Raw genomic sequence first — 15,703 nt, 5'->3', positions numbered from 1 at the left:
AAATGTGAAGGTGGCCCCCCTAATGACCTCTCTCAGAGCTGTGAGTAACAATGCCAAGATCCCATAGAATCCTCTTGTGCATCTGAAGTCATCTCTACACTATAGACTTTACAGCGGATCAGAGTTGTCGTCAACTGCAACCACTCCAAATCCTAATGATACAGTGTGGTATTATCTTCAAATTTTTTTATGTTTCAATTGCTTCAACAATCTAATGGGGACCCCTTCCACCTCCAGGCCCCATAGCAGCCGTCTGGACTGCTATGGCTATAGTGACGCCACTGCTCCCAACCAACCTTTAAACAACATTGCCCTTACCTCTACACCTTCTGCAATAACTTCCTCCAAGTCTTATGCGAAAATACAGTGAGGCATCTATTTTAATCCCATCTGCAGACCAAACTTTTTTTCAGATTGTTGTTGGAGTGAGGAAGGGTTAAAACACCAATTAACAAGGCAGGAAGTAAGGTACAAACTCCACTATGGAGATATAGAAACAAGAACTTGACAGTGATTGCAACCATTTCACAAAAAATACTTGTAACCTGTAAGCCCAACTTTGGGAAATTTTGTATTGTTAATGTTAAAATGTGTGCCCCCCCCCCCAAAAAAAATTGGGCTTTTAACATCCCAAATTCCAAGTGTATTGCAGGCAGCAACACAGATTTTGTGGGTAGACATCACTAATTTTAGAATGAGCAGACAGTAAATATGTTTAGCGCCATATTATATCCTATTCTCCTATTTACAGAATACTAATTCTCTGTGTCATTCAGCCTCGTTGTTAAGTTTTGGGCTTGTATGGGCATATGGGCATAAAGCATAAAATATGCCTGTATTTATAGCACCCGGGAGCTTCAGCTGCTGCATTTTTGTGTCCATAGGCTTGTATGGAAACAATATGCTATACACAGGTATATGGCATCTGGAATATGCGGTTCAGTTTTGGGTAGACATGTGCGATTCGTTTCGTTCCGAATCGAAATTCCGACGAATTTTCAGAAATTCGGATGTATCCGAATTCCGAATTACAGACATAACGAATGCAAACGAATCCGAATTTCCATTTCCGAAATTCGGTAGCGTTAGTACGAATGTTCGTTTCGTTTCTGTTCTTATTCGTTTCTTATTCGTTTCCTATTCGTTTCGTTCGTTGGAGCAAAGTGGCATTAGAGGAGAAAAATATGTGTAACTATGTATATCAGCAAGTACCAGCGTTTGCATGTGCACACATATGGGTGTTCCTCAAAATGGAGGTTTTGCATATACTTGCATTTACATGTGTATTCCCACATACAGTGTATTGTGTGCAATCCCATGGACACAAAAACCCAGCAACTCCCAGGCACCAAAAATACATGTGCATTTTACGCTGTATGCCTATACGCCTGTATTTGTGTCTCTCTGAATGAGCCCAAAAATTGAGGTTTCTCAATTATTTTACATAGTATGTGATGGTGTATCAATGTCAATATAATGGTTATGCAGAAGTGAAGCTGCCCTTATAATGATGAATATCCCGCATTTTAGTATTTACTCTTGCTAAATCAAACACTGGATAGAGCAAGATACAATTTCTTGATTCAGTGTGCACATGATTTCCTTTAAGCTTGCTTTGTTTTTTGCTTTGTGTATTTGTAGGATACATGCCATGTATCCTAGTATACACTGGAAACTCTTTTATCCCATAGTCTACCCTTGCATCCTAATTTTCAGGATATCAAATGAAGGTGTATTTGGCCAGGACAGATTTTGCCTGATGTTCTATGCACATCGTATAGGTGTCCAACTATTTTAAATGTCAAAAACTTTGAAAAGAAGGCAGAGCTATGCCTTACACAATGAGTGATAATATGAGATAAAGATTCAAAAGCAGAGGTAACATTTAATTATGAGAACATTTGTTTGTGGCCACCCTTATAATAATACAGTGCACTGTGGAGCATAACAACATGCATGTTTACAAGCCATATTTTGCACGATAATGAATGTTGCGTTAAGGCAGCCCATTCATTTTAAATGGGCTGCCAGTACACCGGGACACATGGAAAAAAAACATACATACATTTTGTGTTGCAATGTGCTGAAAAAAAATTCTGCATGAACTATACTTACCCACAGCCTTGAAGCCACCCTTGTATCATATCCATGGAAAGTCCCTCTAGAAATAGAAGATTTCTTCTATTACATATTATTTAAACACAGAGAAAATGCATTGAATATTTAGAAAACCTTTCACTTTTTAGTCTGTAAGTAAAATACCTGTAGCGCCCTGGTTGAAAGGCTCTATCTGTGACTACTGGCAGTCCCAAGGTCCCTGATCAAGTTGCTGGGATTCCTGTTATAAGATCACCTAATTCCTGTGTTCCACCTGGCTATGGAAATCCTAAAAAGTTAACCAAATTGGCTTGGCTGCATAGAATTGTGTTAAAGAGAGTGACGGAAGAATATGAATTACTGTATCCATATGTGCCTCAGGAGATCATGCAAGAGATTGCTGGAAAACGGTGCCAGTGGTATGAGGAAGCTGTTAGTGCATATATGGGTCTTTCACCTAACAGTGCTTTTCTCAGGTACAGGCGGCAGTTTAAACGATGCCTGGAAACATGGAGCTATGGTCGTCACATATATATGCGGATCGTGTGGTGATCAGGAGGCTTAATCAGCCAGATGTACCACATTTCATCACTACAGTGGACAGTAAAGGCGAAGCTATTTAGTTGCCTGACCCTGCCTACTATTGGTAAAGTGTTTATGGAAATGTTGTTTAGTATAATGGCAATGATACAGTTAGGCTGTGATACCTGCCAGAAGAAGAAGATTTCTTTTTTTTGTGTGTTTGTGCTCTGCAACAGTACAAGTGTTATTACTTACCTAAGATGTGTTCCCAGACGTAAGGACTCCCTGCAAGGATCACCTCTGAGAAAGAATATTTTTCTTTTCTTTTTTCTCTTTTCCTCTTGTTCAACAAATAGTTGTACCTCACGTCAGATGTCAGATATCAAAGCAAACAATGGAGAAACTGAAGTAACCAAGAAATGCGCCCAGGAGTCAGAACTCTGTACTAAGATCACTCCTGTGAACTATAGTCTAATACTCACCCATTTAGCAAGTACCTGGAAGTAAGGATTGTCCCGGTCAGCGATACTTCTTCTAAGGGCTTGTTTAATTTTTGTTTCTCTTTTTGGAAGTAAGAACTCTTTTCAGACCACTTCCTGGAGCTATTAATATGTCAGTTTGCAACATCACCAAATGTGTATTTAGGTAGTATGTAGATAGGATGCCAGTTGCCTTATATCTACAGGACTACGGGTCAAGATAGTCCCAGTGGGGACTAAGGATTCATCTGTTACACTCTCGAAAGTCCCACATGGGAACCCCCTACTAAAATCCATTCGCTATACATAGTTCTCTATTTAGGGATGGAATACTTAGGTAGATTTTGTTGTGAGAGCAGAATTCCACTCCTTTGGGAGTCAGGCTTTGACCTCACCTTTGATAGGATGTAAGACAGGGTAAATGCCTACTTGGTTGCTCTTTTCTTCTCATTTCAGGGTCGACATGGAGACTTGGATCAACTGTGATAAGCTTATAGACGTTAATGTTAGCTAGGTATAGTATAGGAATAATTACTCAGTCAGGATTAGGGCTCTACTTCATGTTGTACTATTGTTACAGTAACCAAGTACTGTATTTAGAAGATAGATAGTAAGTTATTACTACTGATATTTTGTAATTTTTGATACAAAACCATTTTCGTGTGGAATGCCACATGTATGTTGTACACATGTTAACCTTTTCCTTCCCCGTACCTACCCCCATGTTTTTTTTTTATTAGGACATCTGCTCTCGGGATGAGAGCTTGTTTTGGTGTAGACTCCGAGGATGTCGTCCTTTTAAGTGTGGGGAGAGTGTAGCGCCCTGGTGGAAAGTGTGCTATTAAATGTAGTGTTTATCAGATTGTATGTGGTCTGATATTAATCTGTAGTTTGGTTCATGTGGTTTCTCCCCTAAACAATCTATCATTGCTGGCCATCTGTCTGCTGCCAGAGGTACTGCCGGGTGTGCCCTGGGGATAGAACAGAACAGCCAATGGGATTGCTAGGAGTAGATATCCCTTCCTAGCCAATCACTGTTGAAGGAGCCAGTGGTGCATGCTGGGAGAGGAACTAAATACTTGGGGTGGGCCATGTGAGCTCTCTCTTCCTCCCCTAGGCCCTGCCTGCGGGGAGGCTGCGCTGGGCTGGCTAAGCTGACTAGGTATCAAAGCCTGGGAACTAGTTTTGCAATCACCCGGGAGCCTCGAGACAGCAGGTCCAGTGGTTGCTGCTGCTAAAGACAGAGATTCGTAACTCTTACCTCAAGTAATGCAGTGTCAGATGTTTGGGCCTGCTGTACATGGAAGTTGTAACCACACACTCTCTGAGAAGCCATGGAGTCTGCACCTACCGAGATGATCCGAACCCTCCTCTGCCTCTCTCCCTAATATTCTTCAATAAATGTTTCTAGCATCACAACTACAGTCTGGTCCTCACTTCAATCGTTCAGCTGAAGGGCGGTGAGTGCTAATGGGCAAAGTGAGCAACAATACCCCTAGACAAGAAGAATCGGAGCTGTAGTAACCCTTAGCAACCGACCCTAGTAACACAAGGTGTGCTGGTATGCTGTGGATCCATGGCAGAGGTTTCTTATAGAGGAACGACAGGGAGACCCGTTCAGTTTATTGTAGATCACCCCTTCAGAGCCACCAGTAGTGCTATCCTATATTGGGATAGCGCTGACTGGGGAAGGGGGAGTGCTACATACCATTAGGGAGCTGGTCAAGCTAATAAAACTAAGACACCTTGGGGGGAATTTATCAAGATTGGAGCAGACAAAATCTGGAGCAGATTTGCACTGCAGCCAATCAGCTTCTGTCTCTCATTTTCAAACCTTAGCTGAGCAAACTGAACATATATGCTGACTGGTTGCCATGGGCAACTGCTCCAGATTTAGTTTGCTCCAGTTTTGATAAATTCCCCTACTTGTCTTTCTATTATGGTATTGAAAAAAATTCAGTAGACTGTTTCATGTGACACATTGTCCAGAAATGAGACCAATAAAATGTGAATGACTGCGTGTCATCTGGAATATGCGGTTCAGTTTTGGGCACCAGTTCACAAAAAGGATGTTGTGTAACTGGAGAAAGTGCAGAGAAGGGCAACTAAACTCATAAGAGGCATGATGGAGCTCAGCTATGAGGAAAGATTAGCTGACCTGAATTTGTTCTCTCTGGAGAAGAGGTGATTAAGGGGGGACATGATCACCATGTATAAATACATAAATGGTCCATATAGTGAGCTTGGTGCCAAATTATTCACTTTAAGGTCACTGCAAAGGACAAGGGGGCACTCTTTGCGTCTGGAGGAAAAGAGGTTTAAAGGAGAACTATGAGGTGAGTGCTTTTCACTCACCTCATAGTTCTAGCCAACCTGTGACAATGAGACTGTCACAGGTCGGCTCAGTAGATCGGGAGGTGAGCGAACACATACCGGCGTTCGCTCACCTCTCGATCCTGTCACGGCTCTCTGCCGTGACAGGGGAGGGGCTGGATTCCCCCCTCCCCGCTCCGATCCGCCAGCGCTGACTGGTCGGAACGGACAGGGCGGGTACAGCTGGCTCTGCCTCTAGATAAGCAGAGCCAGCTGTCAGTCACGCAGCTGGGCGGATCCCGGCATAATTGTCGGGATCCGCTTCAGCTGCGGCATCTCAGTATACCGCGAGCTACAGTTTGCGGTATACTGAGCCTAGGGTGACGGGAGGACGCTAGTTTATGTCCTCCCGTTACCCTAAGGAGAACTATGGGGAAAATACTTAACCCCATAGTTCTCCTTTAACCTTTGCATATGGAAAGGGTTCTTCAGTGAGAGCTGTGAAAATGTGGAACAGACTCCCCCAGGAGCTAGTTCTAGCTGGCTCAGTTAATTGTTTAAAAACAAATCTGGATGTATTCCTGAATGCACAGAATATTACTGGATATTGAGTTCTTATAGGTATATTAAGCATCAGAGATTGTTGATCCAGGGAATATTTGATTGCCTTATGGGATCAGGAAGGATTTTTTTTTTCCCCTGTTGGAGCAAATTGAACAAGGCTTTATAGGGTTTTTTTTGCCTTCCTCTGGATCAACAGGGGGTAACTGTGGGCATAGTGTTCTGTTTAGGCTTTCCTTCTCTTTTTTTTTTTTCTCCATAGCTCTATAGGTTGAACTCGATGGACTTGTGTGGTTTTTCAACCTAACTAGCTATGTAACTATGTACTATGTGTAACACAAACCAGTAACACACAAAATGTTGGTAGCATTTCTGACAAGGCTGAGGTTCATTCTAAAGGTGGCCTATATACAGGTATGTGCCATACAGTGTGGTCGGTATGGTGTGGTATATGTGAAGCCTTGTGTTCGATTTGCAGCATTATTGGAAAATATTTCCATGAACAAAAGGCATTGGTAAGACTAAAACAAATACAAAAGCATGTATATTAAGTCACCTGGAACTGCTATGCATTCGTATTCATCACTCACCATTCAGAAAAGCATCATCCAGGTCTTGGAAAGTAAATTCTGGCATATTAAGAGACAAAGTGTCCTCTTCATCTATTGTATTGACCACATGGCATAGGCGTGTCCAGGCGTTGCGCCTTTCTGATGTGTTCACGTGCTCCATTAATGAACAAGTCATGGCTTCAGATGGTATGTGTTACATATGCTATGAAATAGAATTGTAAACAGATAGTGTACAGCGCAGAGATTTCCTAAGAAATGCTTATACAGAACATTATTCCAAATTCCCAGGACATAATATAAAGTAGAACAATGGCCTCCCACTAAAAGAAAATATGCGATGCAGCACATCTGCACTTCCAGTTTTCTCTCAGTTCCCTTGCAAAGTCCACATTTACCAATGAAGTCAACCTAATGCATTTCCCTGTGATGTACGATGATGCTGTATGGCTCCTGAATTCAGAGCAGAGTTGCCACTCTCATGTACGCTTTTCCTGCTTGTACTACAGTGGGATACAAAATGTTGCAACGTGGCTATTAGCATTGTCATTGCCTATTACCAATCGTGTAGCTTGTCAAGCACTACCTGACTACACCTAGTACTTCCCACTGCTTTCTGGATTGAAAGTACTGCCTCTGCTTCTGAAACCCTCCCATTGTGAGCAGCAGTGTCTTGGAAAGGGAGCATGTGAGACACAAACGAAGGATAAGCTTCTTAGACTTGGACATTTTTCAAGAAGGAAAACAATTAGATAAAAAGCCTAAAACTGTAACGCAGATAGTTTCCATCTCCCTACCCAGAAGAAAGCTTTACCATATAGGCAATTTCTTAGAATATAATATAACTTTTCACAAAAGATTTTTGAAAAGAAGCAGTGGAATTATTAAGATGTGTTAAAGGATAAGTTTACCTTTGGGACCATTTTTCATATTACACCCATATTCAAGGTGTAACAAAAAATATGGTCACATCTCAACACCCCCATCCCAACTCCACTTACCAATCAATACTTTCCCGACTTACCATTACCATTTATTCTTTCTCCCATCCATGTAACTGAATGTCCACACTTTTTTATGGTCAGGGACAGGAGGAAGAATCTGCAAGAGCCAGAGCATTTAGTTTTAGAAGCGACACATTCTTTTCATCAAATGTTAATAGGCCCACTTTGACTGGCAGTGTTGGCAGTCAATTGGCCAGTAGTTCACTCTGGCTGTGCTTGTTCTTGTTCTTGCTGATGCAAAAAAAATGTCCTGCCCTTTTTACTTAAAGCATATGCAAACCTCAAATCTATGTCTCAGTATGTTTTGCCATCATGCCTCACTGTATATATTTCCTAAGCAAATTATTTTTGTGAATCTATTGCAAAGTTTCTTGAGTTTCTTACCTGGAGCTTTTCAGTTGGCTAATGGGCAGCCTATGAGCTCTGTCAGATAAGTAGACCAGCGGCCAACTGAAGGGGCTCACACAGTAGGCTGACATTGCTGCTGTTATTTGTGAGGCAGTGGTTTAGCATTGTCAGCCTGCAACAGGAAGTTATGTTACTGGCAGGGTGTCCAGGTAAAAAACTGATTCACAAAAAACTATTTGCTTAAAGGAGAACTATGGGGTTAGGGCTTTTCCCCATAGTTCCCCTAAGGGTAACAGGAGGACACAAACTAGCATCCTCCTGTCACCCAAAGCTCAGTATACCGCGAGCTACAGCTCGCGTTACTTGAGGCCTTTTCTCTCTAAATCCCCCAGCCCCAGAGAGTCTCTGTTGTACACATGTATCTTTTAGGTTTTGTAGTTTACAAAACATATTATATATTATAATATGTTTTCTATCATATTTTATAGGACAGATAGGGCTTCAATGTGGTACATATATGTTTATTTCCTACTTTTTATTGGGAATAAATAGTACACAATTAGTAAAAATGCATTTTCCTGTAACTTTTCCCAACACAACATTTATGTAATTTGCCAAACGTCATATATTTTCCCCAAAACAATCAATGTTTAATTTATTCAATAAAGTCCACTGAATAAAACAATATCAGATTGGTTCAAATTTTATCTAACGTATCGGTATGATACAGCTAAAAGTGAGTATTTTACTGTAGTAGCTAGGGCTGCAACTAAAGATTATTTTAATAATTGATTAGTTGGCAGATTATTTTTTAGATTAATCGGATAACAAAATTAAATCAAAACCATCCTTAATTTAAAATAAAATACATAAATGTACAATTTTTTTGCAATCGCACTGCACTGGAATGCACGGCATTGAAATACTGTGCGTTCCAGTGCAGGTGATGACACAGTGGGTGGGAGGCGCGTTTGGGGTGCCATTGAAATTAATGGCACTGCAACGCTCGTCCAGCAGCAGAATTTGTCAGGTCAAAACCAAAAATGACTTTTTCACAGCTTTTATAACTTCTTTTTTAATAATTGTATTGTAAGCACATGGCGCTTGAATAGCTTCAGCCCAGGAATGACAGCGGCGAGTGGCAAGATTCCGTAGATGGCAGCTGAATGTAAATACAGCATGTAGTGGGGCTGGTGCATTAGCCAGCCTGCTGTTGGCCATTTTAAATTGCAATAGCCAATAGCAGGCTGACTATTGCACCAGCCCACTGACTGCTGTGCCCTCCTCCCAGCATGGAGAAGAGAGCTAGGGGATCCAACCACAACTGTTCAAAGCCACTGGGAACTGGACAATAATAATAAACTCATGTTTCTGCTAAGGAGAACAATGCCAATTGATAATGAGGATAGTTGACTATTCTCATTATTGATTATTAGCGATGAATCGATTAGTTGGTTGCGGCCCAAGTACTCTCTCTTTATTGCCCTTTTGGTGCTACATTTTGACTCATGCAGGAGGGACAAAACTATTTGCGTAAGTTGTTAGCATAACATTAAGATAAGATTAAGTCAGGTTGATGCATTTTCACGTTTGCAGTTGCTAATAAATTAAAATGAGATTGTGTTCATTTAGGTGAGCATTTGATGCTTGCGCAGTGAAAGCAAGTGTCATCCAGATCATCCAATGCCATTGTTGCAACCTGAAGATTAATCTGGGAAGGGAAATGTTGTATTAATATTTGGGACAAATATTTTGTGTGTACAGTATATATATATATATATATTGCGGCCGCTCGCAAGGTACGGAACTCAGAAGTCGGAGCCGCCGGAGGACACAGCGGGGATCGCGGACAAGGTAAGACCTGTACGCTGCATTCCCGAGTGTGGATTGTGGTTACCGCTTTGTTAACCTCGATCCACACTCGGCAGTGGCGTCACAAGGGAAGAGCGGGGGGTGAGGCCCGCACCCGGGTGACGCCATTGGAGGGGTGACACCAAAATGACGCTGTAAAACGCCCAGGTGGGAACCATGCCCATAGGCAGTTATTGGTTTTCACATGTTGCGTGTTTTTAAAACGCCAAGGTGTGAACCAGGCCTAAAACAGCACTGGGACGAATAGCTAATATCCCAGTATCATTTTTAAAAAGCACCTGGGACTCAAGTGATTTGGAAAACTGTATACAATCTGCCATGATGCTAAATATCCAATAAAATAGATTCAGGGTTCACATACACTGTAACCATTTGCATGGTTTCTTTCAATTAAGCAATGACTTAACAAATGTTTTACTTTTTTAAGAGACTGTACAACCCAACATGTAATAGGCGACTGTATTTTAAATGTGTGCTGGGGCCAGAGATAAAGATTCTGGTATCACCCACACACATGGAGTATGAGGCTGCAGTGAACTGAATTTATTAACACTGGTCAACTAGTTGAGTCAACTATTGGATTTAGTCAGAGAATATTCTGATTATCACAAAATACACATATTCAAATAATTTTTATGTTTTTCAGTGATATTAATAAAATGCTGAATACCTTCCAAATATCTGAGATGAGAAAGAGGGACACCTTCCAGCACAATGGATTTAGGCAATGGACACCCTCCTGCCACGTCCTCAGTGATAAAGACTGTTAAGAATTTATATGCCAAAAATGATTGGTTACACCCAGAATTGTTTTATTTTGCATCAATACTTTTCCTTTATAATGGCTTTTCGAAATAACAATAAAGATAATTAAGAAATAAGATGAAGGTTTTAGTGCAGAATAACACATTTTGGTAGGTAAATAGAACCTTTTCAAAGATATCTGTACATCAGACCAAGCTTTGAGCTGTATATGTCTTTAGCCTTTTTAAGCGTCTAATTCTATTGGGACTATATACAGGAAATAAACATAAATGTTTTCTTCCAATTCTATTGGGACTATATACAGGAAATAAACATAAATGTTTTCTTCCTATTCTTGGGTTTCCTGTACCATTGGAACCCATAGCAGCATCACATGACTTGCCGTACATTGCCCTTACAATGAAGGAAAGTGAGTTTTCTGTGTGCTCAGCAAGTGATTCTGTGGACAAAATGCACAAATCCAGCAATCTGTATTGTTTATGTGTTGTGTTTCCTCTTCTATATGAACTTAGAAAATGCAGTTCTCTACCTGTATAACAAAAACAGAGTGAATGTAAACTGTTTATAGGACTCACCTAATCTTCTTAGTCTGAGACTCACAAACTCAACAGTCACACCAGAGGATGAACAAGCACAGGAAGCTCAGATAATCATTTTGTAGCATTACATTTACAGTAACCACAAGTTATTTCTGGCACTCCCACCGCATGTCCTGTATTTTGTTTTTCACATGTGGCTTAGTTGGCTTAGTTTGTATTTCAGCAAATGTAATTATGTAAACTGCATTAACTGAATGATATATTAGCAGTATGCCAGCAACAAAGCAAAATACATTTTAACAAGACTTAATTTGCACGCAAAGCAGACTAAATGCCACTTGTAAGATATTTTAGTGATGACATTGTGATCAAATTTAAAGTACCTAAACTCAAAAACTAAACTATAATATATTGCAATTTCTAATCCCCTAAATGTGGTGGCTGCAGTATTTTTCTTTTTTTAGGCTTGTTTTCTTTTATTTTCACCTGATGATCTGGCCAATAACTGACCTACTTGCAGTACATTGCTGCCACTAGATGGAGTAGAGGAGCATTTCATATGCATATTTTCCTATCCACTCCATCTAGTGGCAGTATTGGCAGTAATGCGTTGGTGGCAGTAATGCACCGTGAATGCTGTTTGCTCAGCTATACGATGGGTGAGCACATTATAATTCAGCTCCTTACAGTCTTAGAGTGGCTTTACTCTATAGAGGAGCAATGGAGCTGCCCTTGGATAGTACCATTGTCACCCTGTGGAGAGGGTAGTGTTAGATGCACTAGAAGATTTAGATGGATTTAACTAACAAAGCAGAATGCCAGCTAACACTAACTCCATAGTGACACAGTTTCAGAAAAGTTTTTAGTTCCTGGGGACTGGAGCAATTTTCCCATTTTTGCTATGTGTTTGTTTAACCATAATTTCCATCTTCCTTATTCATTGCACCTAAACATATTATATACAGTTTTTTTAAAAGAACAAAATGGGTTTTAATTTGATGTGACATATGCATATTGCTCTGAAATCAGCCGTACTTCGGCTGCACTTTGGACAGCCGCACATGCTCTGTATGTTCGGCTGAGCCGAACACAGGGAGCGAACGGCAGTGAGTGGATAGCCGAATGCCGCCGAGCGGGATTCTGCTCGGCTATTCTGCTCGGTACCTCCGTGGTTGAAAAAAATTGTTGAAAAAAAAATGCATAACATTTTTTTTTTAAAGAACAAAAAATGGGCGGAGCTAGCAGTGACAGCTGGCTCCACCCAACTGCTTTCTATTGGCCGGCACCTGACGTCGCCCCGCTGCAGCTGTCACTTTGGCTCAGTTGAGCGGAAGCATATGCCTTCAGCTCGGCTGAGCCACTTGGCTGCCTTCAGGAGCTGTACGGGCTATAGTGAATAGCCCGTACAGCAGCCTTTTGGTTTGAGTGAACGCTAGCCGAAGCCCGCAACCGAAGCGTCGGCTGATCCTTCAGCTAGCTTTGTAAATAGACTCCTTAGGTTTTTTATAGAAAAAATAAAAAAAAAATGCAAACAATTTAGAAAAAACATATTTTTCAGTTTGTTAACACAGATAATGTGTACATAATTAGTGTAGCTAACAGAAAGTAATTCATAATAAATTCTTCTATTTATCCTGATTTATAGGGTATATCGTATGTTTGGGATTTCAGTTTATTTTGGAAGTTGTAGGTCACAAAATATAAGGCGTGAAATACAGTTTTAGTGTGAAACAATTTTAAAATTTGGTATGCTTGTCTCCTAACTTTAATAGCCTCCTCGGCAATATATTTTGTTATAATTGTTTTATTAAACATATTTTTTACTTCTTTTTTTTTATTTTTTTAAAATGTTTAAAATTTTAAAAATGTATTTAAAACGTGTTTAAAAAAAACTAGGAGGCATTAAGGGGTTAATTTTTTTTATTTACAGGGGCTTTGGATACTAACAGGGGAAATGATCAAAACTGGAGCTGACAAAATCTGGAGCAGCTGTGCACGGCAACCAATCAGCTTCTCTCTTTCATTTTCAAATCTTAACTGAACAAACTGAAGAGAAAAGCTGATTGGTTGCCATGAGCAACTGCTCCAGATTTTGTCTGCTCCAGTTTTGATAAATGTTCCTCTACGTATTTTGAGGAGATACTGTATTCTCCTCAGAAACACTTTCATTATCATTTTGTAGCACACTGATCGGTCTTCTAGCTCCATAATACAGTGAGATGCAAGCAGGCTCAGTGGCTGTAACAGCACTGTGATCAATGCGATTACCTGACGCAGTGATCACGGTGCGGATGCCGCTATTTTGCTGTCGGACCCAGCAACAGCTATAACTCAATGAGCGCTGGTCCCTGCATGGACCAGCGCTCATTTTAGCGCGACTGATGGGATTATTCAGTCACCGGACCTTAATGAACTGAAAGACCGTGAATGAAGTCATCAGTCGGGAAGGAAATTTGGATGTGTTTGAATGTTCGAATATGCTGATATTTGCCTGTTTTTCAATTCGGAATCAAACGAATCTTACATGTCTGCTTCTCAAAAAGTTAAAGTGGTCATACAGCTTTGTGTAATGTCCGTATTGAGGCAAGCAGCAGGTTTCCCTGTTAAACAGCCCTGCTATGGGTATTGTGTATTGGTTACTAGTGTGTATATACCAGCAGGGCCGGATTTCCCACAAGGCCAACCAAGGCTTGGCCTTGGGTCAGCAGGGAGTAGAGGGGCAGCAGGCGTGTGGAATTCCTATCTCCCGATGGACGGGACATGAAGTTCTGGGCGCCGGGTAGTTAGTTGTTTTCTACATTTAGCCCTACTTTGGGCAAGCAGAGCTAAATGTACAGCGGGCAAGCCGCCGCTTGTTTTGTACAAGCGATGTCGCCGAAATCACTTGAATGCAGCCTGCAGGTCTGTCATTCTCCCTGGGGAGAGGGTTTGGCAGGTAGGGGGGTGCATTGAGGAACCTGGCCTTGAGGCAGCAGAGAGATTAAATCCGGTCCTGTATACCAGCAGCTATCAGGTAGTGCTTGGGGGTTAGGGTCAAATCCACCTCCTCAACTTGCCTTTTCTTAGATGTGTTCACTAATCAATGTCAGTACTCAGGGCCCTCTAAATGACTTGCCTTTGGGTATTGGCCAGCTGGAGTCTCCTGTCTCCTATTTGTAATGACCAAAGGCTCTGGGTTATTGGCCAAGAATAAGCACACAAGCAAAAAGTTTACTTTGTCTTTGCCATTATGACAGTTAGAGCTGAAAATAGCTATTGTAATGATAAATGTTACATGTATTATAACTTAGTGAATAGAGCTTAGTGATTTTTTTGTAAGATAGTAAGTGAAACAAATAAGGCTTTGAAGAGGTAAACTGTAGGTAAACCATACCAATGACCTTCTTTTGTTTGCTCTCTTTTTTTTCTGTACAAATATCTAATATTTTTTGAAAAACAATTCTGAGGCTGTTCATATTCAGACACTACCAGCAATCCCCCTAACGTGAACACCCCTTATATTCAGCCACCACAAGCCACCTTATCTAAAGCCCACATATTTAGATACTACCAGCAGCCCCCCTAATTTAAATCCCCCTCATATTCATTCAAACAACCCCAAATGCATCCATTATATCCAACTGCCCTCCCTTCTAACGGAGCGTGCTCCGTTCGGCCAATAATTTTCCAACCGACTCCTCCGATCAGCTTGTCCTCCCTTCATTTATATACAGTATGTTGTCAGTAGGAGAAGTGGTGTTCATTGGGAGAAGATGTTTCCCCTTTCATTAACAGTCAGTATTCAATGTCCTCACTATATCCTTGGTCAGTGCTCAATCCCCTGTTGCATTGTTGGTCAGTGTAAATTACCGTTATATTGATGGTCAATTTAGAATCCCCCCCTATATTGGTGGTCAATATAGAATCTCCCTCTTGCATTGGTGGCCATTGGGAGAAGGGTCCATTTATAGTGGTTGTCAGTAGGAGAAGTGGTACCTCGGTTTTCAGTGGGAAAGAAGGGTCCTATTGCATTAATAGTCAGTGGGAGAAGGGTCCTATGACATTAATAGTCAGTGGGAGAAGGAACCCTTTACATTAAAAGTCAGTGGGAGGCCCCCTTACATTAATAGCCAGTGGAAGGTTTATATCACCACCTCCCAGCCCCTATTTTTACAAAGTAGGTTCCTACATGCATAGCTTTTAGGCCAAACCATCTCGGCATGTTAAATGCAATTATGTCATCACATTTACTACAATAGCACAGCTAAAGAAATGAGAGTCTCTGCTTGAACATTGCCAACACAAAAAGTACTCAACAAAAGCTTTCACATATGATAGCTTTTGAGGTCTCAGAGCATGCCAAATGCCTTGGGATCACAGTTTGTCATCAGAGCCCTGTCTACTGAATGAAACCAATGCACATAATGATACCCTAGTGGTAGCAGGACAGCGGATGGTCACCTAAGTAATCTTGTTAGTCAGTGCAGTAAATGAATCACATCCAATTAGAATGAAACAATTAAAAAATATTGCTACATAGAATACATTAACATGACATCATCAAGAACAATCTTTAATTACAGTTTTCATCTATGAGAAGAGATTGCAGTACAGGTGTGCTATCCATACTACAGACATTGGGGGGGGGGGGGGGG

At 41.0% G+C, this 15,703-nt stretch overlaps 1 long non-coding RNA gene across 1 annotated transcript; it reads right to left on the bottom strand.

Moving 5' to 3' along the window:
* Window positions 1-2,118: 2,118 nt before the first annotated feature.
* LOC108797223 lies at window positions 2,119-11,174 on the bottom strand. Its single transcript, XR_001941868.1, has 3 exons — window positions 11,106-11,174; window positions 6,563-6,746; window positions 2,119-2,161 (listed from the first exon to the last, which is right to left on the bottom strand). It is a non-coding gene; the product is annotated as an uncharacterized LOC108797223 (long non-coding RNA).
* Between the last annotated feature and the right edge of the window lie 4,529 nt (window positions 11,175-15,703).

This window comes from Nanorana parkeri, unplaced genomic scaffold (assembly GCF_000935625.1).
Source record: "Nanorana parkeri isolate BGI_ZX_2015 unplaced genomic scaffold, ASM93562v1 scaffold33, whole genome shotgun sequence".
NCBI lineage: Eukaryota > Metazoa > Chordata > Amphibia > Anura > Dicroglossidae > Nanorana > Nanorana parkeri.
Note: the sequence above shows the minus strand (reverse complement) of the source record. Positions and strands in the feature narration are given on the sequence as shown.